Source organism: Symphalangus syndactylus, chromosome 15 (genome assembly GCF_028878055.3).
Source record: "Symphalangus syndactylus isolate Jambi chromosome 15, NHGRI_mSymSyn1-v2.1_pri, whole genome shotgun sequence".
NCBI lineage: Eukaryota > Metazoa > Chordata > Mammalia > Primates > Hylobatidae > Symphalangus > Symphalangus syndactylus.
Genome location: NC_072437.2, coordinates 24,914,128 through 24,941,448, shown reverse-complemented (window position 1 = coordinate 24,941,448; position 27,321 = coordinate 24,914,128). Strand labels below are relative to the sequence as shown.

The 27,321-nt window shown below is 37.2% G+C and overlaps 1 pseudogene; it reads left to right on the top strand.

The window, feature by feature from the left end:
- Positions 1–27,321, top strand: part of LOC129464114 (heparan-sulfate 6-O-sulfotransferase 3-like) — a 388,520-nt pseudogene that overhangs the window by 291,332 nt on the left and 69,867 nt on the right.

Below are 27,321 nucleotides of genomic sequence, written 5' to 3'. Positions count from 1 at the left end.
CTCCAAAGCTAGATGTGGCAGAGGGAAAGGAATCGGGGCAGGTGGGGCTCAGGTGTTGGCAATAAACAGGCAGATTCTAGCAGGGGTGAGAGTAATGGGAGTAAGAATTCAATCTCAAAAAACGTTCTGCGATCCGGACTGGGAGGGAGTAGCACACAGGACATGCGAGGGAGGAGGGTAAGCAGGTCCCGATTTCTGCCAATGACCTTGAACAGGCCTCTAGGAGGCTCTTCTGAAAGCAGCCCTGCCCCTCTTCCTGGTCAACAAGACTGCCCTTTGGAATCTGCTGTTAACCAAGTCTAAAGTTATCTTCTGCTCCCTTTCTCTGGCCTCCTTATCTCTTGTAATATGTTCATAAAGGCAGAATCGGATGAAATGAATAGCCTGTGCTGCCTTCTTTTGTGTTAGTCTTATTTCCTCAAAAATCAAGCTGTTTCTTTTTTTTAACATCCACAGCTCTGAACAGTGTCTTACACGTAACGGGTGCTTTAGGAGCTCTGGGATGAGCAACTTTCTGTATCCCTGATGGAAATGCTTACAGAGTCCGTCCTGCTGTCTGCTTCCTTTTGGGTCAAGTGGCGTCTGTCGGGCAGCTGCACATTGGATGATACTTCCTAGAGTGCGTTGGTGTTCTGCTGCCAGGAAAGGTGCCCTGTTGTTTGGAGATGGGAGAAAACAGCAAGAAATGAGTTCTAAGGATTTTGGTAAGCTTGATTCGGGGAATTGAGTCTAAAGTAGATGTTAGGTAAGAGATGTGGTGGTATGTGTCAGGGCCAGGGTGAGGCCAAACTGAAGCAGGAGGGTAAAGGGGCAACAAGGCAGGGCAATGCAGGAGGCCGTGTGCCCCAGTGAGTCAGCAGACAGTTGTCTAGACAGACCTGGAGATGTGGTCCCTGAGCTCATTGTTAGCTTTGCTTTTGGTCCACATTTGAGTGAGTGTCTGCCTCTAGAGAGGCCAGTTCAGGAGGAAAACATCCATTTTCCAGGAAGGGATAAGAGAAAGAGGGGCTAACCTTTAGCCTGAGCTGGTTGGCATCCAGACAAAGCGTCTCACACTAGACAGGTGACGGCTAACCCCCTCCTGTCCTTGCATGACTTTGTAAAATCTCCTGTTTTATTTTGATTACTTCCAAAAGATGGCCATCTAACCTGTTTGTACAAAGAAAAATGAGTATTCAGAACAGGAAACGTCATCCTGTGCACAGGGGGTAGCCGTTCAGAACTCTGAAGTGCTTGATGCAATGCAGTATGCTGTGTTCAGGAAAAATTCATTTGGTATCTGTTGATGTCACAACCAAATATATGCCTGCTGCTAAGTACTCTAACTTTTGTTCATAAAGATGCAGCAAATGCTCTTGAAGGCAAAGAAAGAGCTTTGCACTGATGTTGCCTAGCAACCAATTACTCATTTTTTTTTTTCAATTTGTTGTTTTTAAAAACTTCTACTATGTCATGTTAAATTAATCTGCGGCTGGGTGCAGTGGCTCATGCCTGTAATCCCAGCACTTTGGGAGGCTGAAACAGGCAGATTATTTGAGGTCAGGAGCTCAAGACCAGCCTGGCCAATATAGTGAAACTCTGTTTCTACTAAAAATACAAAAATTAACTGGGTGTGGTGGTGCACACCTGTAATCTCAGCTGCTTGGGAGGCTGAGGCAGAAGAATCACTTGAACCCAGGAGGCGGAGCTTGCAGTGAGCTGAGATTGTTCCACTGCACTCCAGCCTGGGTGACAGAGCGAGACTCCATCTTAAAAAAAAAAATTAATTAATCTGGGTCTGAGGCACAAGTTTCCTATTTACTTAATGGCTGCTGTGCACAAATAAAAAGATGGTGGCACCTTTTTTGGGGTATTTAACTCCCTAACTGCGTTACAGAGTCTAGGAGCACTTGTCATCAACTTGAGGGAAATGTATAAACTGGGAAATGAGACCATCAAGGACAATATCACACCTCTGTCCTCTTGGCCTCCCTGGTCCTCTGTTGAAAGTTGAACACTGGGGCTTCTTTCCTTCCTGACCATTCCCCTCCTAATTTTGGACTTCAAGGTATGGGTACTGCCTCTTTACCAGTCCACATTTTGTCTGTTTTCATTTTCAACTGTCTGGTTCCTTTGCTTAAGATTTGGTTTGGTGGCGCCTATCCTGACTCTTTGGTGAGTGATGAAGTATGGCCCTCGACTGGTCAGTCAGGGGATTTCGATTCTAATCCTAGCTCTGCCATTAACTTGCTGACTCTACTTGAGTGAGTTGCTTAGTGTGTTTGTTAGAATAGGCTAAACTATGCTGCAGGAACAAGTAGATCTTGAAATGTCTGTGGCTGTGAACCACAAAGACAAAAACCTGATGAGTGCTGGACCATCTTCTAGAGCAGCTGCCTTCCATGGGGTGATCTGGAAATCCAGGTGGCTTTCATGCTGTGATTACTTCATCCCAACGTGGGAGCCACCAAGGGGAAGGAGAGAGAGAGGGACACATCAGCTTGTCACAATTTCAGCCAGGAAGTGGCATGTCATATCTGTTCACAGTGTATGGGCCGGGACGGGTCACATGGCTGTAGCCTAACTGTGGAGGCAAGGTGTGGTTAGTGGGAGGACAGGCTGGAAAATGAAGAACATCTAAAACATTTGGGGAACAGCAGCCACCGCTGTCACTCTTGGCATCTTTGAGTTTCAGCCTAGTCATCTGCAAAATGACAGGGTTGGACTAGATAATTCCTAAGGGCCCTTTTATAGCTGTAAAGATCTAGGAGGTATGACTAACCAAACCACCATGATTCTAGATTAAGTATTTAAACTTCTCCTCTAAGCATAGTTCTATTTTTAAGAGGAATAGATTAGCATTATCTTCACCCACTCGCTTTATTGTCCTAAATTGAATAGTCTCACTTCTTTTACCATAAAACTCTTCCTTTTAAAAAGAAAAATCAGACAAAATACAGTATTTTTATAGGCTAACCCTCTTTCAAAACAAATTCTTCAGGCTGGGCACCGTGGCTCATGCCTGTAATCCCAGCACTTTGGGAGGCCAAGGTGGGCGGACCACCTGAGGTCAGGAGTTTGAGACCAGCCTGGTCAACATGGCGAAACCCCGTCTCTACTAAAATATACAAACATTAGCCAGGCATAGTGGTGCTAGCCTGTAATCCCAGCTACTCGGGAGGCTGAGGCAGGGAGAATTGTTTGAACCGGGGAGGTGGAGGTTGCAGTAGGTCGAGATCATGCCACTGCACCCCAGCCTGGGTGACAGAGTGAGACTCTATCTCAAAAACAAAACAACCCTAAATCAAAAAATTCTTCAGCTGGAAGGACTTAAGAAAACTCTAGTTATTTATTGTCCTAACTACTTCTTAATCAGATGCTGTAGAAAATGTACAGTATGCAGACACAACTCATTTTTCACCAGTGAAAATAATGATTTGAGTTTGTGTATTACATGATTATAAACTGATATCTAAATTGGTACTGAATTTCTCAGAGAAGTAAGCAATTTTAAGTGAAGAACAGATACAAAGGAGGTACAATTTAAGTTTACTTCTCTTTTTGAAGGATATGTCCCTGAAAATCTATAAATAATTACTTTTAATTCCATCCTTATCCTTTGAAAAGTGGGACTTCTGGCAGCTTGGCAAATAAATAAAGTTTTATTGGCACACAGCCACACTCATTTTTGTGGTGCCAATAACTGTTTTTGTTCTACAAAACTCTCAGGCCCTTTTCGGAAAACCTTGTCCAACCCCTGAGTTAGGCAATCTAAATGTTAACCTGGTAGCTTATAGAAGCATTGAGAGTCAGTACAGATGACAACAGTAGTTCTCAAACTTGAGTGAACATCAGAATGAATAATTTGTTAAGGGCTTGTTCAAGCACAGAGAGTGGGACCCCATCCCCCAGTGTCTGATTCAGTAGGGTCGAGGGTGGGGTCTGAGAATTTGCACTTGGACATGTTCCCAGGTGACGTCAATGCTGCCGGTTTGGGGACAGTACTTGGAGAAGCACTGGAGTACAGCTGACCCTTAACATGGGTTGGAACTGTGCAGGTCCACCTATATCTGGATTTTCTTCTGCCTCTGCCACTTCTGAGACAGCAAGATCAACTCCTCCTCTTCTTCCTACTCAACATAAGGACAACAAGGATGATGATGATCCATTTCTACTTAATGAATTGTAAATATACTTTCTCCTTTGTGATGGTTAATACTGAGTGTCAACTTGATTGGATGGAAGGATGTGAAGTATGTTCCTATGTGTGTCTGTGAGATATTGCCAAAGGAGATTAACATTTGAGTCTGTGGACTGGGAAAGGCAGACCCACCCTTAATCTGGGTGGATGCAATCTAATCAGCTGCCAGTGCAGCAAGAATAAAAGCAGGCAGAATAATGTGAAGACTAGACTAGCCTAGCCTTCCAGCCTACCTCTTTCTCTCATGCTGGATGCCTCCTGCCCTTGAACATTAGATTCCAAGTTCTTCAGCTTTGGGACTTGGACTGACTTCCTTGCTCCTCAGCCTGCAGATGGCCTATTGTGGAACCTTGTGATCATGTGAGTCAATATTCCTTAGTAAAATCCCCTTTATATATACATTTATCCTATTAGTTCTGTCCCTCTAGAGAACCCTGACTAATACATCCTTCTTATGATTTTCTTAATAACATTTTCTTTCCTCTAGATTTATTGTAAGAATACAGTATATAATTCATATAGTACACAAAATATATGTTCATTGACAGTTTGTGTTATCAGTAAAGCTTCTGGCCAACAGTAGGCTATTAATAGTTAAGTTTTTGGGAGATCAAAAGTTGTATGTGGACTTTTGACTGAATAGAGGTTGGTGCCCCTAACTCCTGTGTTGTTCAAGGGTCAGCTGCAGCAAAAGCATCAATTAAGAGAGAAACTTAAAGCTCTACTCCTGGCTCTGTTTTGATTTTCTAGCTGAGTAATCTTGAGCAAAGATTCAGTTTCTTCCCCTGCAAAATGAGGAGACTGGCCTAAAGTAGGCCTTTTCAACTACTGTTTCCTGACAGCCCTCGGGGAGCTGATCTGGGCCTTGAGCCGACAGCCTTCTACCCTAGCAACCTCCTTCATTTATCTCAGAGCGCCTTATAAATATTGTCATTTTCTATGTGTGTATGACCCAAAAAGGACTGGGAAATGTTGCACCTGAAAACTGCTGAGGCCCTTTTGGCTCTAAATTATTATAGGCTTACAAGTTTTGATAAACACCTCCATCTCAATTATACTCATCATCGCCTGCTGGCTATGGCTGTTAATTCACATCATGCATATGTGGTGCTTGCATGTCTTTCTTATCAATCACATTTTTTGGATGTTTTCCTACCACATTGCTTACTTTTTCTCACATTGAGATCGGTTGCCTGATAGCCTACCTAAAGCACATGGACTTGGTGTTCATTTAGTCATTCAACACTCGACACTTCCCGATGCTGGGGGCTGCATGGGATTTATTCCTTCTTCCCTTTAATAACACTGTATTCTCCAATAGTGATGTGGCTGTATTACCTTCTCCACCTCCTCCTGCTCTTCTCTGCTCCAACAGAGAGGAAAATTAGAGGCAGCTGTAAAGAGACAAGAAATCTTCTTTTCCTCTATTCATAGTTCTTCCTGATGTGTCTAACTTAATAAATGTTGATTAAATGAAAGAATAACAGATGGCACAGTGTGGTGTATGTAGGACAATAAATAATCAAGTGCAACTACTCACTATTGCCTACAATGCAGGTGCTGTCTTACTTTCTCTCTGTATATATGTGTGAATATATGCACACATAAACACACATATATACATATGTACTCACACATAAACATATTTTGTTGAAGTCATTGCCATGCTGAATTGAATTCATAGTTATTCCCATGCAATTCGGTATGTATCGAATACCTACTAAGCTCAAGTTGGTGCAAGATGTTATATAAAGGAAACTTAGACACAGCTATTATTCTCAGTGAGCTTAGTTTTGCTCTATAATTATTCTTTGGAAAACCAACTGAGAGAGGAGGTGGGTGAAAACTCCTTACTGAGAGACCATCTTTTGTTGTAGAATTGGTTTATAGTCTTTTTGTCTCCAAATGATATCAAAATGGAAATAATTTGGAACATGGTGAGAATGAGTCATCATCTGGTGAAGTGGGCACTGCGAATTCCAGAGGCAGCGCAGCTAGAACAAAATTTATGAAAGTCAAGGTTGGAAGGAAGCCTGCCTCCAGAATAAGCTGAATGATCAAAAGTACATGGTGTACCTTTCTGCATTGAATAGCTCTGTTTTTTTCTGTCTATATGTTTTTTTTTTCTGTCTATATGGGTTTCTAACTTCTGGCCTTCCAGCTTCACTTCTGTAGGGATTTGTACATTTGCTGTCTGGGACCAATGATTTGCTACCCAACCTCAACCAGACATGATTGGCATCAAATAATTGATTTGACAAATATTTACCAAATGCTTAGTATATGATAGAGGCAGATGTAGCTACAGAGATGAATAAGATATAGTTCCCATCCTCAGGCTGGTGGAAGAGAAAACATCATTAGCACCATGACAAGATAAATTCTGAGCAAAGGTAGAAGAAGCAGCTAACTACCTGGGCAGCCGAGGAAATCTTCACAGGGAAAAACACAGTTCAGAGTTGGCATCTGAGGGTTTTAAAGATTTTATTGTCCATTAAAATGGCCTCCAACATAATACTAGTGAATTTTTGGATTAAAATCAAAGCCCTGTAAATAGGATGGAGAACAGAAGTTGCTATTTACTGATATGACTACATTTAAAGGGGGTTGATGTGTTTAATGTGAAAGGAATGTGTTGTTGAGTACCTGTGAATGTGTGAATGTGCCAGGATGGGTCTGAAGCAGTGCCTGGGAATAGAAGTGGGGAGACAGAATTGTTTTGCACAGTAGAGGGAGAAGGGTTGGGAGCCGGATGAAGTAATGGGAAACAGCCATAAGAGGGATAAAAGGAAGTGAGAAGCCAGTTAGAGAATGGAGAGTGGGCTGAAGTGGCCTCAAGTGGCCAGTGGAGACTCCTTACTACTTGAGTGCTCTGAAATGTCAGGCATGGTTGTTTGTTTAATGAATGTAAGGTATCATTGTTTAATATTCTATCTGAGGTCGCCTGCATTGTTGAGATGTAACCTGGGTCCATGGTTGTTTGTTTAATGAATGTAAGGTATCGTTTAATATTCTATTTGAACTTGCCTGCGTTGTTGAGATGTAACCTGGGTCTTCCCAGAGCTTCATTAAACCTAACACACACACAGACACACACAAGTGCTTTGTGTGGGTGATAATTTTGTTGAAAACTAAGAGCTGTATTCTATGGCTGGTTCTTTGTGCTGCCGCAGACAGAGCATGAGCAAGTGGTTAAGAAGTTTCAAAATGGAGCTGATTCACAAGTAAAGGGTCCTCAGACAAAGGTGGATACCAGAATGTGAGCTTCCCTGGAATTTGCTAAATCACAGGGAATTAATTTTAAATCACAGGAGATTTAAACTTTAACCTGGAATGAAGGTTCACAGCAATTTTATCCAGATATTGGTGGGGGGAAGTGGTTCTTACAGCCAATATCCAGATTTTAACTAGAAATAAAGAGTTTGTCACACGGTTCCACCGATTCTATGCTGGTGCCTTGTGTAAATAATAATTACGTATGTGAAATATATAGGATAAAATTAAAACCACGACACAAATGGCAGATTATCTCACACTGAGATACCAAATTGTTTTGGAACACACAATTTTTTTTTTTTTTGGTAGCATTTTTTGCTTTATTCTGCTCATGCATATTTTGGAATGAGGTGAGTAAATAAATGAATGAACAAACAAATAAGAACATTTACAAATTAGCTTCTTTTTGAAACATTTACTTTGGCAGTGTTGGTTAATTGTATGGTTTGTAATGTGAATTTATCTGATCCTTGGCCAATCACACTAATTTTGTCACACATGATTTATTGTAGCTTTTAGATTCGTAAATATCTTTCACATTTGAAATTGCTGTTTGGCAATGAGCTGCTTAAGCATAAATTAGGAATTTGTTTCTATCAACTCAATCAAGTGTTGGAGGAAGTCCTATATTTTATCTTTTGAAAAATAACACAATGTTTTTCTCTAGAGGTTTAATATGAATCTTTCAACAGGGTATTCATTGAAGGCCTACTACGTGCAAAGAACCATTTTAGAGACTGAGGGAGGAGCAGAAGTGCTGATTCTGTTTCTGAGGTGGTAACTTGGAAACGTGCCCAATAAATGATAATTAATAACACAAGGCAGTAAATGTTAAGAGTCAAATGAATCATAGATCACTCAGTACTTACAGATCTCAGGGGAGACGTTGAACTGGAGTGATCAGAGATAGCTCCTAGAAGATTTGAGTTATGACCTGCATTTAAAACATAATTTTTATATTTTAGCAGATTTATTGAGCTAGAATTAGCATAACTGAGGTATACATATTTAAAGTGAAACATTTGACCCATTTTGGCATACATACACATCCTTGAAACCATCATCAAAATCAAGTCAATGAACACATTCATGACCCCCCAAAGTTTCTTCATGCCCTTTTATAATTCCTCTCTCCACACCTTTCTGCCTCCAGGCAGTCACTGGGACTGCTTGCTAGAATTTTTTGTCTGGCTTCTTTCACATAGTACAATTATCTTGAAATTCTGCCAAGTTGTTGCAAGTATCAATAGCTTATTCTTTTTTATTGTTGAGTAGTAACCCTTTATATGGATATACCACAGAATGTTTATATCCATATACCTTTTGTTGGGCATTTGTGTTGTTTTCATTTTTGGCTGTTATTAATAGAGATGCCATGAACATTCAGGTTCAAGTCTTCGATGAACATATGCTTTTATTTCTTTCAGGCAACTATCTAGCCGTGCAATTGTCAGGTATTATGATGAGTGTCCCTTTAAGAAACTGTCCAACTGTTTTCTGTTTCTAAAATGATTGTACCATTTTACATCCCCACCAGCAGTGTATGAGAATTCCACTGGCTCCGTATCCACAGCAGTACTTGGTTTGGCTGGTCTTTCTGATTTTAGCCATTCCAATAAGTGTCAGCAGTATCTCATGGTTTAATTTGCATTTCCCAAAAGACTAATGATGTTGACCATCCTTTATTGTGTTTAATTACAATCCAAATAACTTCTTTCAAGAAAGGTCTATTCAAATATTTTGTCTACTTTTTATTGGATTGTTTGCTTTCTTATTATTGAATTTTGAGAGTTCTTTATATATTCTGGATCCAAGTGCTTTATTAGATATGTAATTTGCATACATTTTCTCTCTATTTTATCTTTTCATTCTATTAAAGCGCCTTTGGAAGAACAAAATTTTGTTGAAGTCCAGTTTATAAAGCTTTCTATCTTGTACGTCATGCTTTTGGTATTGTGCCTAAAATGACTGCTAACCCAAGTTCACAAGGTCTTTCTCCTATGTTTTCACTTATACATTTTATAGTTTTTGATTTTACATAAAGAGCTATGATCCATTTTGAGTTATGAACTAAATTTTAAAGAGAAAAGAGGAGAGTAATAAAATATATGAAAGCAAAACTGTTAAGGCTGCTGGGTCCAAGGTGTGGTCTGGGCCCAGCGAGGTGACTGGTGTGGGTGAAACTTGGAGGCTGGGTGCTCCCAGTACACCAGTCACACAGTGTCCTCTTGGTTTCATGAACATGTCAAGCTCCTTTTTGCCCCCAACGCCTTGTGCATACGAATCTCTGGACTTGGAATGATCTGCCTCTCTGCTTAGCCAATATGTCCTTTGGCTGGCAACTCAAGTGTCTCTTACTCAGGACTTGTCTGACTGTCTAGAGCAGGGCTGCCATGCTGTGCAACTCCATGTGTGAATGCTGCCTCTGGAGTGGGACAAAGTTATGATGTTCCTCTTAATTAGCTCAAGAACCTTGCTATACATTTTCTTAACACAACTTTTTCGATATAGTGCTTATTACCATTTGTATTATTGTGTTAATATTTGATTTAAACCTCTTCCCCAGGAGACCACAGATTCTTGAGGACTGGTCCATGTCTTGTTTGTTTATTAACGAATCTCCACTGACTAGCACAGTGCCTGGCATATACTAGGTGCACCATAAACATTTACTGAAGGAGAGAAGAAGGAACGAAGGATTGCTTCCTTTCAGCAGTAGAATCAGCTTGCGGAGAGTCTAGAATATCAGGATAAATGATTTCAGCTTTATCCTAGGCAACTGGGTTCTATCTAAACATCTGAACAGGGAAAATGCCATGAATGTGGGCGTGAATGGTATGTATTAGATGGATTTAAAGTATGAGAGTTAAACTTTCAAAAAAACAAAGTATCTGAAAATATATTTGGAGGAGAAGAGGTAGAAATGAAAAAATGGATGAAACAGCTATGATATAAGAAATCTGTAGGATACATTGGCTGATGGGAACTGGGGAGGAAAAGGGACAGAGTGAAAGTTCACTCAGGTCAGGGAGCTCAGATTATTTGGAGAATGATATTGCCACATTGGTTGAAATGAAGATACTGAGAAGAACAGAAAATTTTATAGGAAAGATATGAAAAAACACTGTTAGTAAGTTTTAAAATATTTGCTTACGTATTAGTCTCTCCTCATCCGTGGTTTTGCCTTGCATGGTTTCAGCTACCGGCAGTCAACGGTAGTCCAAATGTATTAAATGGAAAATTCCAGATATAAACAATTCTTAAGTTTTCAATGGCAGTCAACAGTAGTCCAAATGTATTAAATGGAAAATTCCAGAAATAAACAATTCATGAGTTTTCAATTGAGTACCAGTTCAAGTAGTGTGATGAAATCTCACACTGTCCCATTCTGTCCTACCCAAGACAGGAATCATCCCTTTGTCCAGTGTATCCATGTTGTGTGCATTACACACCTGTGAGTCATTCAGTGACTGTCTTGGTTATTGGATTGACTGTCATGGTATTGGAGTGCTTGTCACCCTTATCTTACTTCATAATGGCTTCAAAGTGCAGGAATAGTGATGTTGGCAATTCAGATATGTCAAAGAGAGCCATAAAGTGCTTCCTTTAAGTGAAAAGTTAAAGTTCTTGACTTCATGAAAGAAAAAAATTGCATGCTGAGGTTGCTAAGATCTATAGTAAGAACAAAATTGTGAAGAGGGAAAAAAATTCATGCTAGTTTTGCTGTCACACCTGAAACTGCAAAAGTTATGGCCGTAGTTTGTGGTAACCTTTATTATAGCATATTGTTACAATTGTTCTATTTTACTGTTAGCTATTATCGCTAATCTCTTATTGTTCCTACTTTATAAATTAACATTTATTAAAGGTATGTATAAGAAAAAATAGTATGTGTAGGTCTTGGAACTCTCTGTGGTTTCAGGCATCCACTGGGGGTCTTGGAATGTATCCCCTGTGGATAAGGGGGCCTACTGTATTTTAACCTTTACTTGTCCTAAGTAAATATTATGTCTCTGTATTTTTATGCTATCTTAGGAAACATATTTTGGGGAAAAATTGTACATCTTTTGCTTATAGCAAAATAACTGTGCAAAATTATCTAGAATACTGATTTATGATTTCTATAAAAATCCTATTTAGCCAGCCCCAGTGGTGAGTGTCTGTAGTTCCAGTTACTTCGGAGGCTGAGACAGAAGGATCACTTGAGCTCAGGAGTTTGAGGCCAGCCTGAACAACACAGTGAGACCCTGTCTCTAAAATAAAACAAAAAACTTATTTGTAATTATCCTGTTTGTTTGCTAAACTAGTAAGTAGTGGGGCATAGATTTTATCCCAGGCCTTTTGGCCTCTTAAGTCTGAATTTGTTTCTTAGTACCTGAAAGCTGTCTCAGCACTACATAATCTGGAAGCTGCTAAGAACTGTTAAAAGAAAAATCTTGGCCAGGCATGGTGGCTCACGCCTGTAAGCCCAGCACTTTGGGAGGCTGAGGCAGGCAGATCACTTGAGGCCAGGAGTTCAAGACCAGCCTGGGCAACATGGTGAAACTGTTTCTATTAAAAATACAAAAATTAGCTGGGTGTGGTAGTGCATGCCTGTAATACCAGGTCCTTGGGAGGCTGAGGCAGAAGAATCGCTTGAACCTGGGAGGTGGAGATTGCGGTGAGCTGAGATCATGCCACTGCACTCCAGCCTGGGCGACAGAGTGAGACTCTGTCTCTAAATAAATACATAATCTTCAGACAGATTAAATTTAACAGAGTTCATTTGTGCAAAGAAAGATTCATGAATTGGGTAGCACTCTCAGGACAAGAAGCTGTTCAGAGACCTCTATCCAGAAGCATGAGCAGTGAGCTTTTTTTTTTTTTTTTTTTTTTTTTGAGACAGAGTCTCACTCTTCCACCCAGGCTGGAGTGCAGTGGCGGGATCTCGGCTCACTCACTGCAAGCTCTGCCTCCCAGGTTCACACCATTCTCCTGCCTCAGCCTCCCGAGTAGCTGGGACTACAGGCGCCCACCACCGCGCCTGGCTAATTTTTGTATCTTTTAGTAGAGACGGGGTTTCACTGTGTTAGCCAGGATTGTCTCAATCTCCTGACCTCGTGATCCACCCGCCTTGGCCTCCCAAAGTGCTGGGATTATAGGTGTGAGCCACCGTGCCTAGCCAGCAGTGAGATTTTTATAGGCCAAACACAGAAGCAAAATAAAAAAATTACTTGGTTGTCTATAGCTAGGCATTTACCTTATGGGCATGAGGCATTTGCCTTATTCGGTCTGATCAGTTGGATGCCTGTGATTGGCTGAAATCCAGCAATTTTTATTTACAAAAAACATACTAAAAAGTTATTAAAAAGTTAGGTTTTGGTCTGTTTATGTACTAAGTTAGACTGTGGTTTGTTACATAAGAATTCAAAGTATGGAGACAGCCTAAGGAAAATGGCCTCCTTATTTTGCCTTAACGATCCCTCCCTTTCAGCCAGCCTCTTAATTTTGAGAGATTCACTAAAACCTTGCGCATTGATGTTATTCTCTGTTACCATCATAACAGACTTCTTTGGTTGCTGTATGGAATTCATAGTCATGATATTAAGTCAGCTGAATAATGCTTCATGTTCTCTTTGTGTTATTGTTGCTATAACTGGAGTGAGACCATTTGACATACAGTAGATGACTGCATACAAGCAGTTAAGGCTTTTTAAAGGATACAGCATACCAGGGAGACTGCTATGATGACTATCAGGAGGATCACACCAAGAGACTGAAATATGCTTCCTAACCAAGGCCCTTGTGAACCAAACCAATTATAATTAAATAAATCAAAGAATGATACAGAACAGAAATGTACTTGTTTTAACCAATTATCCAGTTTGTTGATTTCTTAAAAAAAAACAAAACGGAACAAGGTTGTTTTTCAACATTTAACTTCTATACAACCCCAAAATAAAACACCATAGTAAAATAAATGGGAAAAAACATAATATTTTATTTGCAAAGCTTGACAAAATGTTAATATCTTTAATGATAAATGAACTCTTAGAAATCAGTAACAAACAGACTAACATTACAAGGGAAGTGAAAAAAACACAGGAAAATGAAATAATACAAATGACTTACAAGGCTACGTGAAGATGATATAGCTTAACATTAATAGATGAAAAAGCAATTTCACTATAAATTACATTATCAGTGTTTACGAATCTTGATATCTAATGTTTGTGTAGTTTTAGGAAGTGGGAAATCCTCAAATACTGGGAAAATTTACTCCAGTTATAGGAAATTTACACAAAGTATAGATTTTGCATATACTTTGCCCCAGCAGTTGCAGTTCATGGGGATCATTCCAACAAAGTAGTAGTTGGATGAATTTATATATATATATATATATAAAATATATATTAAAAAATATATAAATATATATATAAAAATATATAAATATATATATTAAAAATATATATAAATATATATATTAAAAATATATATAAACATATATTAAAAATATATATAAATATATATATAAAATATATATATAAAAAATATATATAATATATATAAAATATATATATAAAATATATATAAATATATATATAAATATATACAAATATATATAAATATATATATAAATATATATAAAATATATATATATAAATATATATAAAATATATAAAATATATATATAAAATATATATAGATAACTATAAGCAGGTTCACTACATAGAAAATCTTTAGCTAATATGTCATCCCCCAAGAAACTACTTATGTACCAATTGGTTTATAAAATAATAGATGGGGGGTAGAGTTAGAAAGAAAAATGGCATGTAAGTAAAAAGATAAGATTTCACAAAATTCTGTGTTCTTTGAATTCTCGAAAAAGATCATTCTTTAAATGGATCAGTTTTATATTTACCCTGTGATAAGTGAAAAATTATAAATGTATACACTTCATACTTATGGAAGCACGGAGATGAAACCCTTTTAATTCCACTATCCTGGCTTCTTTGTTCAAAAATGTCTGTCATTCCAGCTCCTGAGATTGAGTCCAATGACAACCATGTAAACAATCACCGTGACTACTTAAGATCTACTTCAATGACACTCTTTAGGTCACTTTTCAAAAATGAGCTTTCTCGGTTAAGTTTTTCTAATCTGCAAGGAATGTCCACTGCAGTGCATGTGAGGAGTCTCCATACATCATGAAGACCATGCTTTGGTTTTGGTGAAGATGATGGTAGAAACAGTGGCACAGGTTCCCTCCTTCAGTCATTACAATCATATGGCCAAGACAATGAAGAATGCTTGAATGAGAATACTGCAATAGGTGATTCAGTGATAACTGAGGTTTTACAATACCTCAGTTATTGTACAAGTTCTTGGATACAATATCCAAGTTCAGGAGGAAGTGTTAGCTAATGTACACAGTGCCCCTTGTTCATCTAACAGACAGTCCAGGACAATTTGATTATCTACAAAAAATTTAGCAGGGGAGTTTAGAGAAGTTTCTTGGGCACCTATAGCCTTTGCAGTAAACTTAGCTATAGTAGCTGATGTTTGAGACAGATTTTTAACCATAACCTTATTTACATTTGTGCCAAGCCAATAAAGTAACATTCTACCAAAAGATGCCCATTTAGAGGAATTTACACAATTAAATCTACTCTATGATAAGTCATGGACTGCAGAGTTTTTAATAATGGAATCTTTAAGGACTCAAAAGACCAGGCAGCCATCCAAACCCTCTGTGAGTCCATGCTTAACATTAAATTTATATGCTTTTAGATACAAATTTTGTTTTTCCAAGTCAGGTACATATAACACTGCTTATTAAATAGGTTATTATAGGTGATTTGACTTGGATCAATCTTATGGAGTTCATTCAAATAGCATATTCTAACATTTTCAATACTAGCTAACTTAGCATGAAAATCTGCTGAGGAATTTGCTTGGTATTCAATTATTTCTTGTTCTGCTTGATGTTGGGTTAGCAATTCTATGAACCAATCAGTTCCTTCATTAGAGTTCTGGGAATTGTTATCCAGTTCAATGGTATGATCTTAAAGTTATCAAAACCCTATATTTGTCAGAGTCCTTTCCATGAGTCACCTCAAAGACAAACACTAGTTTTGTAGTTGCTTGTAATAGTTTTCAGGAAAGTACCAGAGTAAACCAATTAACTGTTTGTGGATGACAAAATTTTAAATGGCCGTGGTGAAAATCTGATGAGGGTTCATTATACCACAGTTGACAAGGAAATTTTATTTCTGTGACTTACACTATTTTAAGATAATAACTAAAATTATGACTGGTAGCATCATACCAAATCTATCAGATTTCTGGACATTCTGTATAATTTATGAAACACATATTAATAATATATGGCTTAAAGAAGGTTCAGCATCACTTATTATACAATACTTCCCAAACAATTTAACATATCAAATAAGCCTAGTTAGTTTCATATCTCTCTTCATAAGAAGAGAAACAAATTTTTTTGAAACACTCTAGCGACCCATCTGGAAGCTCCCAGAGCTAGTTTGAGGTAGAAAGATCTTAATTTAGGATTTGGTATTAGAAAGTTGTCAGGAATATCAAATGGTTTGAAATATTTGATTAAAATAGGATCACAAGTCATTGTGAAACAATACTTATTCATTTAACTAGAGTGTGAATTAAAGTCTTCAAAGGTAAATACAGAATGCCATATAGTTGTAGAAAAAACTTAGCTCTTTCAATATAGAGGATTCAGTTTTCTTAGTAATCAAAGACAGGAAATTATCTTGATAAAACGCATAATCTTTGTTTCCTAGGCTAATTACTTAATAAGTAAAGAAAAACTTGTCATAATTTTTTATAAAGAACAGACCAATACTCCAAGAAAATCTTATTGTTTTAACAGAAAGGACCAAATTCTACATTTGCATCAGGGTACTTTTGGTATTAATGCTCAGTTAAAAAAAACCTTATAATTCCCTTCAAATTTTAGCCAGTTGATCACACATAAAATTCCTTTACCAAGATTCCTCTTTCACAAACCTACAACTTTCTTATATCTATTTAGTTTTTGTTCTACACTTTTCAAAGTCTTTCTCCTTGTGGAACAATCAGTCACTCTACTTTGGGATAAAAATTAGTCTCCTTTTCCCTTTACAAAACAGAACACATACATCATAGCTTTCCTTGCAAAAACCACATCTTATCTTCCTTGTATGCTGGCATATGTGGTTGTTTCCCTTATTATTTCTAGTAATTTTAATTACATATCTTATTTAGAATTTTTAACTGCTAATTTCCAATGAAAACAAGGAAGCAAGCAATTGTGAACTGCCTGCAACATACCAGCATTTTGTAATTTAACATCATTTTATAATTCTAGAAGCATCTGCTTCCTCATGGTACAATTTTTGAATGTGGCACAGGACATGTTTATTAACAGACCTAGCTATCTTTAGTTTCTCTGTAATAAGAAGCTACAGGGAGGCAAAATTTTATCTGTCTTACAGCTTTTGGCTAGGCCTGAGAATTAAATCATTATTTGTATAGATTTCCCTCAGCCTCCATTTAATTGATGACAAGAATGTTAAAACCTCCCTGTATAGAGAGGACATCTTTTATATAGGAATTTTATCTCATTTATACCTATTTAACTCATTTAAAAAACAATTACACTTAAATGTTATGAAAATGAGATCATAAACACCATTATTTTAAGTTATTTTCCTTTTTTCTTTTTTTTGGAGATGGAGTCTTGCTCTGTCACCCAAGCTGGAGTGCAGTGGTATGATCTTGTCTCACTGCAACCTCTGTCTCCCAGGTTCATGTGATTCTCCTGCCTCAGCCTCCTGAGTAGCTGGGACTGCAGGTGTGTACCACCACACCTGGCTCATTTTTGTATTTTTAATAGAGATGGGGTTTCACTATGTTAGCCAGGATGGTCTCAAACTCCTGACCTCAGGCAATCTGCCTGCCTTGGCCTCCCAAAGTGCTGGGATTACAGGTTTGAGCCACCACACCTGGCCAAGTTATATATCTTTTAATATAGCGATAACTTGAGCTTATTTTACTAGTAAACTTAGGTAGAAAAAGTTGTACATCTGTATTATATTTAATGCTGATGACTCTGGAGACATGCCTATTTTTATCAAACTGACAAACTTTAACAAACTTTTATTTACCGAAAATTCTCCCAGATCACATGAACTTGAAAAACATTTTAGTTTAGTTTCAACCTTTCTGAATAATTTAAGAAATAGTTAATCAATATAAGAGCTTATTTTTCTGTTAACCAATTAAATATAGCTCTTTTACAAATTAATTTTGTCAGTATTCTCCAGAGGTAGAAAAATGTCATGCATACATTCCCATAGGCAGACATAAATAAGCATGCAGATCAAGGCAGATCTTAAAGCTTTTATTTTAAAATTGTAGCTATATGCCAGGTACTAAAATACAAAGTTTACTAATTTATTAAAAAATACCTGTATCCAAATTGTTTTTCTCTGGCCAATGGAACAAGATTACTTACCCTGATGGCTGAAGTTTTTTACTAATATTTGTGCAAAAGATTTCTAATATTTCTCATTTGCCTTTTATAAGGAGTCTTTTAGAAAGGCATTGGTTCCAGGTCTACAAATTTAGTACATAAAATTAACTGGTGTCTCAGAAAGTAGAGTCCCAGACTCCTGGATTTCCAGATTCCTTACATTTGGAAGAATCCATTTTCAAAAGGTACCTACCTGAGGCCTCTAACTGGACCCAGTACAATTATTTATTGGATCGACTCCTATTCCAAACTCTAGTAAAATAATTACTCAAAAAGGTTGAAGAGCTCAAAATGCAAATTCACGAGCTTGAATTTGGAGGAGACTCACTTACAACTTCCAGTTATGATGAGAGAGTAATGGGAACAGTAGGCCTGAGGGGTAGCTTTGCTTCATCACTCAATGCTCCTGGGGGGGTCACTGGAGGTCTCTTCTGTATTCTGCTTCTGACATCAAAGTGTTAAAAGAAAAACTTTAGACAAATTAAATTTAATAGTTTATTTGAGCAAAGAATGGTTCATGAATCGGGCAGCACTCAGAACCAGAAGACGTTTGAAGAGTTCTGCACAGAAGCATGAGCAGTAGACTTTTACAGGCTGAACATGGTAGCAAAGTAGAGAAATCGCCTGACTGGCTATAGTTACACATTTGCCTTAGGAGGCATTTGCCTTATGTGGGCATGATCTAATCAGCTGGCTGCCTGTGATTGGCTGAAGCTCAGCTGTTTGTGATTGGATGAAATCCAGCTATGTGTTCCAAAAAATAAACTTAAGTTAGGTTTTGGTTTGTTTCTGTACAAGTTAGGTTGTGGGGTTATATAGGAATTCAAAGTACACCGTCAGGCTAATGGCCTCCTACTTATTTTGCTTTAATAGAACACATTTTGTGTGTGACCTGGGAGTGTCTCTTTATTACCCTCTGCTTTCCTTGATGGGCTGCTCCACAGCCATTGTAAACTTTCACTTCTCTACTAGATTTGGAGGAAGGGCTGCCTGTTGGGGGAGCTTTATGACTTTGAACAAAATTCATCTGTAAAATGAGAATGATTATAATATAGGGTTAGAATGGGATAGTACATGTGAAACTGCCTGGCACATAGTGTCTAATTAATGCTATTTTCTTTTGTACTGAAATAACAACAGCCTATAGTAGGAATGAAGACATTTGAGGTTATCAAATGTATGTGAGAATATATGTCAGTAAGATCTCCCATCAACTAACTGGTATAGGGGAGTAATTTGGTGTAATATTTTTTGGAAAACTGTTTGTCATTGTCTTAAACAATTGAACCATCAATACTTCTGTGATGCAGAAATTCCACTTCTAAGTATGTATCTAAGTGTAATTCATATTCATAACCATTATGATGAAATATATATGATAATGTTCATACATGTATTTGGAAGAACAACAACAACAAAGGCATTGATAATAGACATTCTAGTTTTATTCCTGGCTTTAAATGTGTTTCTTAAGCATGAGGTTAGATTTGGATTGAGACAGATTTATTTAATCATATTAAAGGAGTATTCATCTGTTTCTATTTTATTAAGAATCTTGACTAAGAATATATATTGAATTTATTAAACACAATTTCAGCATCACTCATGGAAAGTACATTATAATTATATGATTATATTAATTTTTATTCATAGAATATGATATGGTAAAGCGTTAATAAATTAATTTTATTATTGATAATTTTTTTATTTCTAGGATAAAGTCCACTAAATCGGATGTGTTATCCTATTATAGCTGGATATTATTTGTTAATATTTTGTTAAAGATTTTTCTATTCATATTTATACAAAAGTTTGATCTATACTTTTCTGTTTAATCTTTGCTAAATTTTGGTGTCAATATTACTTCATTAAAAATATTTAGAAGTTTTTCTTCTTTTTTCATACTCTAAAACAATTCAAATAATGTTGAAAATATGTATTCTTTAAAGATTTGCCAAATTTCCCTGTGAAACTATCTGAGCCCATTGCTTTTTTAAATGGGAAGTTGGTAAGAGAGAGCTTTTTTTGCAGTTTCCTCTGTTTTTTTTCTGTAGATACTAGTTTGTTCAGATTCACTGTTTTGTCTGGAGCTGGTCTGGGCTAATTGCATTTTTCTAGGAAATCATATATGTTATCTGGCTTCTCAAATTTATTTGCACAGAGTTGAGCAAGGGAATCTATATGGTTATTGTAATTTTCTGTAGTTACAGTTATTTCCTTCTTTTAAAAAAGTTTTGCATATTTGTGGTTTATTTCAGTTTTTCCCTGTTGTTTGTTGCTATTTAACAAGCCACTCAAAATCTCAGAGGCTTGAAAGATCAAACATTTATTTCTTGCTTGTGGATCTACAGGCTGGTGGCAACTCATCTAGGTTAGGCTGGGCTCTAGCTTCCAGGTTCCATGTTCCATGTGTTTCTCATTGTTTTCAGTTTAGTGGCTACCTGGAGTCCCGTTGCACAAGATGAATGGCAGTAGCACAAGAGGACAAATGGACACGTGATACCTCTTGAGTCATCCATCCTGGTACTTGCATGCTGTCATTTATGTCCACATTTCATTGGCCAAGACAAGTTATATGCTTAAAACTAACATTAACAAGGTGAGAAAATACAGTCTGCCCACTATAGTTGGTGTAACTGTAAAGTCACATGGCAATGGAAGTGGCTATATAATTCTAATACTGAGTGGGCATAAAGAATGAAAGACAACAATTTATTCTGCCACAGTCCACTTATTTATTTATGTTTACATACCTCCCACGTACAAAATACACTTAGTCTTATAAAAGTCATGCCAAAGTCTCATCCAATTATTATATCTGGGATTTCATTTATATTAATTTTGAATTTGGTTCCCTTGACTGAAAGAACTATGAATTTAAAGAAATTATTTCCCCTTACTTATACAACATGCAGTGATGGAGCAGGGATAGGCTAACCTCCACAAGTATGCCCATTCAAAAGAGGATGCTGAGGATGTATACAGTCATCGCTGGTCTGTAGCCATCAATACTCAAGTCCTATGGGCAAATATTGCCTGATTACCTTATCTTGGAAGTAGAGTATTTTTCCTTATTAGTTTACATTTTGTTCCCTGGGAGTATGTCCTCATTTCATTGTTCCCCGTGGCTCTTGACTCTGCTGCCTGGGAAGTTCTTCCTTTATCCTCATATTCCTTAGCCACATCTGAAGTAATCATTAAAGAATATGCTATTTTAGCTTACTTCCTGCCAGTAGAAATCGGAGGAGGCCAAAAGTCTTTGACATCTTAAATAATTATAGTCTTAATCCTGACTGGCAGCACTTTTAATGATTTATTTCATAAGTTCTATAAGAAGAAATAGTACAAAACATCTACTTATCACAATGCAATGATTCTGGTATGTAATTAAAATAAAGGCTGAAAATAAAAAGTGTCCATCAATCAGAAAATTGAAATGATCTCTTAAAGAACTTTTGGCTGAAATCTTTGAAATCAAAACCAAAATTTTAGAATATCTAAACAAATGATAAAAATACTATATGTAAGAACCTACAAATTTCATCTGATGGAGAGTCAGCAGATCCTTTCATCTGCATAAAATGGCTCCTAAAAAGTCTATTGATGTGATCTTCTGATTTTCTCATAGCACCTGTAATTCTAGATAGGGAAGCATATTTCAAAGAGAAGTATGGGTATGTCTGTCAACAAAACAGGGATCAAATATTTAGAAAACCCATGAAACTTTTGAGAGACTTGGATATTGATTTATACTTTATGAATATTTGTTTTATGAATACATGTATTTATAATATATATATAATATAAGCTCTATAAATTTTTTTGGCACATAAATAATAAAAACTATTGTATCTTCAGATTGCTGTTTTATTCTGTTAGGACTTTTGCCACAAATTTAATCTTGCTTTCAGTCTTGTACAAAATTGAAAAATTGAAGTTGTCTTCTACTTTTGTATTTTCTTGGTTATTTGTTTATCCTTTAATTTTCAGAATCAGTTTGTTTAGGGGTGTTTGTATAGGACATAGAGTTGAGGTTTGCTTTGGATTTCTTTTTCTTTTCTTTTTTTTTTTTTTTTTTTGAGACAAGTCTTGCTCTGTTATCCAGGCTAGAGTACAGTGGCAGGATCATAGCTTACTGCAGCCTCGACCTCCCAGGTGCAAACAACCTTTTCACCTCAGCCTCCCAAGTAGCTGGGACCACAGATGCATGCCACCACATGCCTGGCTAATTTTTATATTTCTTGTAGCAAAAGGGTCTCACCATGTTGCCCAGGTTGGTCTGGAACTCTTAGGCTCAAGTGATCCTCCTGCCTTGGCCTCCGAAAGTATTGGGATTACATGTGTGAGCCACCAGGCCCAGACTTGAACAGCTTCTTTTTAAAGGTGAGTTTTTCCATTCATATTTACTAATATGGCAGATCTATCTAGTCTCAGTTCTATTACTTTAGCTGCATCCCACAAACTTTGATATGTTGTGCCTTCATTTTTGTCCAATTAAATGTACTTTCTCTCTTATAATTTCCTCTTTGGCTCATGAGTTATTTACATGTATGTTGTTTAACTTCCAAATACTTGAGGATATTCTGGCTATTTCTTTGTTCTTACAAGCCCATCAAACGTGGTCTTTATATCTGTTACTCTTTTTTTGAATCTGTGAACTTGCACTGCCTCTCACATTCTTTTTCTTTCCTCTTTCAGTTTCTGTAAAATATATAATGTCTACATTGTTAGGGCTTATGGCATTTAGTTTTTGTTCTACCTCTGTTTTTTATTTTATATTTTTTAGTTATAATTCTACCATTAGTTCTTCTTACATCTTTGGCAGTTTAACCAGTCATCTCATGATTAAAGCCTTTTCTAAAATATACTCTCCAAGAAAGCTTATTATAAAAACAGTATTCCCCAAGTTCATTGTATATAATAGCTCTGTGACTGTTGCCTTTATGTTTGACAGTCTGTCTACAAAATTCATGGGTCACATTCTTTTTCCTTTGAGGATTTTGAAGTTCTTCCAGTATTTCCGAGAATTGAATATTGCTGTGATAAAGTCCAAGGATAGTTGGAATATTTTTCTCATATAAATGATTTGATAACTTACTTTGTTTTCTAAAGTATTATTTCATTATTTTTGAAATACAGTAAGTTCAGAGTATGTCTTGCCATTGAACATACTGGGTCAGTTTCTGCTGGGAGGTGATGTCCATTTAATATGTAAATTCAACATATCTTTTATTTTTGGAAATAATTTGCTTTATTCCAATTTTTTCATTGCCTTCATTTGGATCTTTTTTTTTTTTTTTTTTTGAGATGGAGTCTTGCTCTGTTGCCCAGGCTGGAGTGCAGTGGCGTGATCTCGGCTCACTGCAAGCTCCGCCTCCCGGGTTCACGCCATTCTCCTGCCTCAGCCTCCCGAGTAGCCAGGACAACAGACGCCCACCACCACACCCGGCTAATTTTTGGTATTTTTAGCAGAGACGAGGTTTCACCATGTTAGCCAGGATGGTCTCGATCTCCTGACCTTGTGATCTGCCTGCCTCGGCCTCCCAAAGTGTTGGGATTACAGGCGTGAGCCACCACACCCGGCCCATCTTGATCTCTTTTAAACAAGATCAGGCATGTTCAGAGAGGCATGGCTGTAGACTTGATCTCTTTCAGGTACCCATAATTTTCTTCTTAATATTTTAAGTATGTTTGGGTGTTAATTTCCATTTCTTGTTGTTTTCCCCAGTTTTATCTTCAATATCCTATGCAATATCTATCCTACTTTGTGCTTCAATCATTTTAACTTTTATTTCTGTGATGATTTTTCTTTCAATTCTTTTTTGAAATTTGCTAGTTCATGCTTTATTTTCTTGTCTTGACTAACTCTTCACTCTGTTTTCACTGCAGTTGCTTCAGAAGGGCAATTGATTCAAGAATTTTAAATTGACTATAGTTTTTGGTCACTCTTTTCATCTACTACTTGTCAGTGAATGTTCATCGTCTACCATTTATTTTCTTTTCCCTTTACTGTCTCCCTACTCCCATCATACCTAACCTATTTGGAATAGTTCTTGTGATGCTTCCTTTTGATTACTCAGTTGATTGAAATGAATTTTTCTTGGAGAAGCCATTTTCAGAAGTTTCATGTTGGGGAGGAACTAGGACTATGTTCTGGGCTAGCTGGAATTTCCCTCATGGCCCAGGATTCTTGTGTCAGGTTAATTAGCCTTTACTTCTTCCCAGCCCTTAGAGATAGCTCCCATAAAGTTTTCACCGAGTTCTATCTCTGCTATTCTCTCATTGCTAAAGGGACAAGGTGCTTCTTGTAATTATGCTGTCTATGTTATTTCCCATGCAGTCCAGCACTCTCTGCTTCCTAGTTCTGGGGAAGCTCTCAATGCTAGTTTTTGCACTCCTCCTACTTTTGCAAGTGAATGATTTTTATTTTGTCTTTGTCTCTCACTGCCAAGAAATATACTTTGCTGGCTCATCCACGATCCAGGGTCATGGTCTTTTTCCCGCCTTCACTTTCTGCCACATATATCTCCACTTGATCTCTGCTTTTGGAAGCCTTTCCATTTATTTGATGGCATGGGGTTTTCTCTTGCCTAGTTTTACCATAGATAAGTTTGCATTTCTTATTTCTCATTATCTTTGTGGCTTTCAGAACACTCCCAAGAAAATAAGGAAGATATTCTGACTTTAAACCCATCTTTAAACTAGAAGTTCAATTTATGAATTGTAAAGACAGGTGGGCTTTTTATGACATTGTATTGCAATGTGTTGATGCTAGTTTTGATAACAAAGACATTTTTAAGAGCACCATAATGACCAGTATTTTGATTTTACTTAGAAAAAAGAGGGCATCAAAACGATCTTTTTTGAATGAGTTTTCCAAAAAGCTTCAGATAGTATCAAAGTTGTATATGGCATATCCCCAAAGAAGTTTTTCTGATGTCCTTAATCATGATTCAAATGTTCATTCATCTTATGATTTTTAAAATGTATTATATAAAAGGAAGATAATATAAATAATATATAGAAGAACTTCCATAATATTGAAGTAAATTGAAGCCAATTTAATGAGCATGGATCCTTGTTTGCCTTGTTTTATCAACCTATGTAGATTTCAAAAGTTTTGTCAATTGAAAAATCCCAAGTTCTATAAATTTGGAAAGGAGAATTTATTTATTATAAAAAGGGTTACAGCCTCTAGGGTGGCCATCATCCTGACAGATTTGGAAGTGTAGTCTCTGGCAGGGACCTGAAAGAGGCACTTTGAGGAGGGGAAAGTGGGGCTGGGATTTATGCTAAACAGGTTGGCCCGGTACACATATTCAACAGGTTATAGAAGGAGCTACAGATATTCCTGAAGTGGGGCCTGACACATGAACAAACATGCATGTTTCATGCATCCCATGTTCACTTTGGTGTGGAGCCGTAACGTTTAAATGCATTACAGTTAGGCCTTATATGTCAAAAGGTGAAGCAGGGAGATGACACTCAAGTGTGCAGTCTCTTTAAATGGGCTGGGACCAGTCCATGGTCTCTGGTCTTTTATCAGGAAAGTTACTGAAATCAGTCTTGTCCAATCAAAGTTATAGTTATGGCTTGTGGAACAGGGGACCAATGAGTCAGCATCTGGTGGTAGAGGAGCTGCAATTATTTCAATATTGCCTCTCTTAAGGCCTTTGCTTGTTTGGCTTCTATAGAAGAAGAAAAACCTGTGGCAGTTAGAACACAGTTTATTCTTTAAGTGTAGGGGTATGTGGCTTAATCCTTGACTGGGTAGCCTTAGGTCCTGTTTGTAGTTTGGTATCTTATTGCTACAGAGTCCATTCCATCAGTCTTATGAACTCCATTTTAACACTAATGCTGATCAGTTGTGTCTAAACCACACAAAGAGGAGATATACCAATGTGTGTCCAACCTCCTGTCCTGTCATGGCCAGGAATTCAGTTTTTAAGGTTTCTCTGGGTCCTCTTGGCCAAGAGGGGGTACATTCAGTTGGTTGGGGGCTTAGGATTTTATTTTTAGTTCTCAGTTTTGTGCTGTGAATGCTAGTTGATTAAGTGAGAAGTTTGTGGCAATTTTTAAAGAAAGGATAGATATTAGATTGCATTAAATATTACCTCCTTGATTAAACTATTGTATTAGGAAGAAAGTAAGATTGGGCCTGAGTAATTTTGAATGTAAGAATGTCACTCTGTATAAACATTAGCAGTTTCTCTAATTGATGCTCCTTTATTAAAATATCACTTTTTGTACTGATGAAAGAGAAAAACATTAAAGGAATTTTTATCTTAAATTATTCTCATTTTTATAATTTTGGGGTGCTGGTTTTTGGGAGTTTCTCTGTTTCTCACTCTTCAAAGGATAAAAGTCCTTTAGCCAAAAATAAAACATATCACATTATATTTTATTAAAGTAATTATTGTGGCTGAAAATAAAGGGTATTACATAACACTTTATTAAAATAATTCTCTGCAATTGACATCTATATTTTTTTCACTTGAGAATACTTCTGCTTACTGTGAGCATAAGTGCAAAACAAATACACAAACAAAGCAACAGCCACCATCTCCAAATCTTAATGTTGTGGTTTGAAAATATGTATATAAATTCTTTGATACACCTACTTTCAAAGGGTGGAGCCTAATGCCCTCCTCTTGATGGAGGCTAGACTTAGTGACTTACTTCTAACAGAATATGGTGAATGTGATGGTGTGTGGATTTTGAGAATAACTAAAAAAATCATTGTGTTTTTTCTCTTGATCCCTCTTTTGGATCACTCACTCTGAGGGGAGGCCAGCTGCCATGCTGTGAAAACACTCCAGCATTCTCACAGAGTGTTCAAGCGGCAAGGTACAGAGGTGCCCTGGCAACGGCAAGGAACTGAGGCCTTCGTCCAAAGCCATTAAGTGAGCCATACTGGAAGCAGGTGCTCCGGTCCCTGGTGGTCTTGAGATGACAGCAGCCTCAGTGTCTTGACTGCAACCTCAAGAAAGACCTTGAGCCATAGCCATCCAGGTAAGCCACACCTGAATTCCTGACCTACAGAAATTGTTAGCTAATTCACTTGTTTTAAGTGAATATGGTTTTGGATAATTTGTTATATGGCAACATATAGCCAAAACATTTCACGTGGCCAATTTCACTCTCTCTGTAAGGACACACCAACCTATAGTCCCTGGAGTACACAGCAACCCGCTTAATACCCAGCACTTGTTTGCTTACATTTTAGTTTCTTGGTTCTGTTTTCAAAGATCTTGCTATACCTACATCTCTTTAACAGTCGAACGAATAATAAAGAAAAATATGAAAGCTTCCAAAATTTTTTTTTGGATTCAAT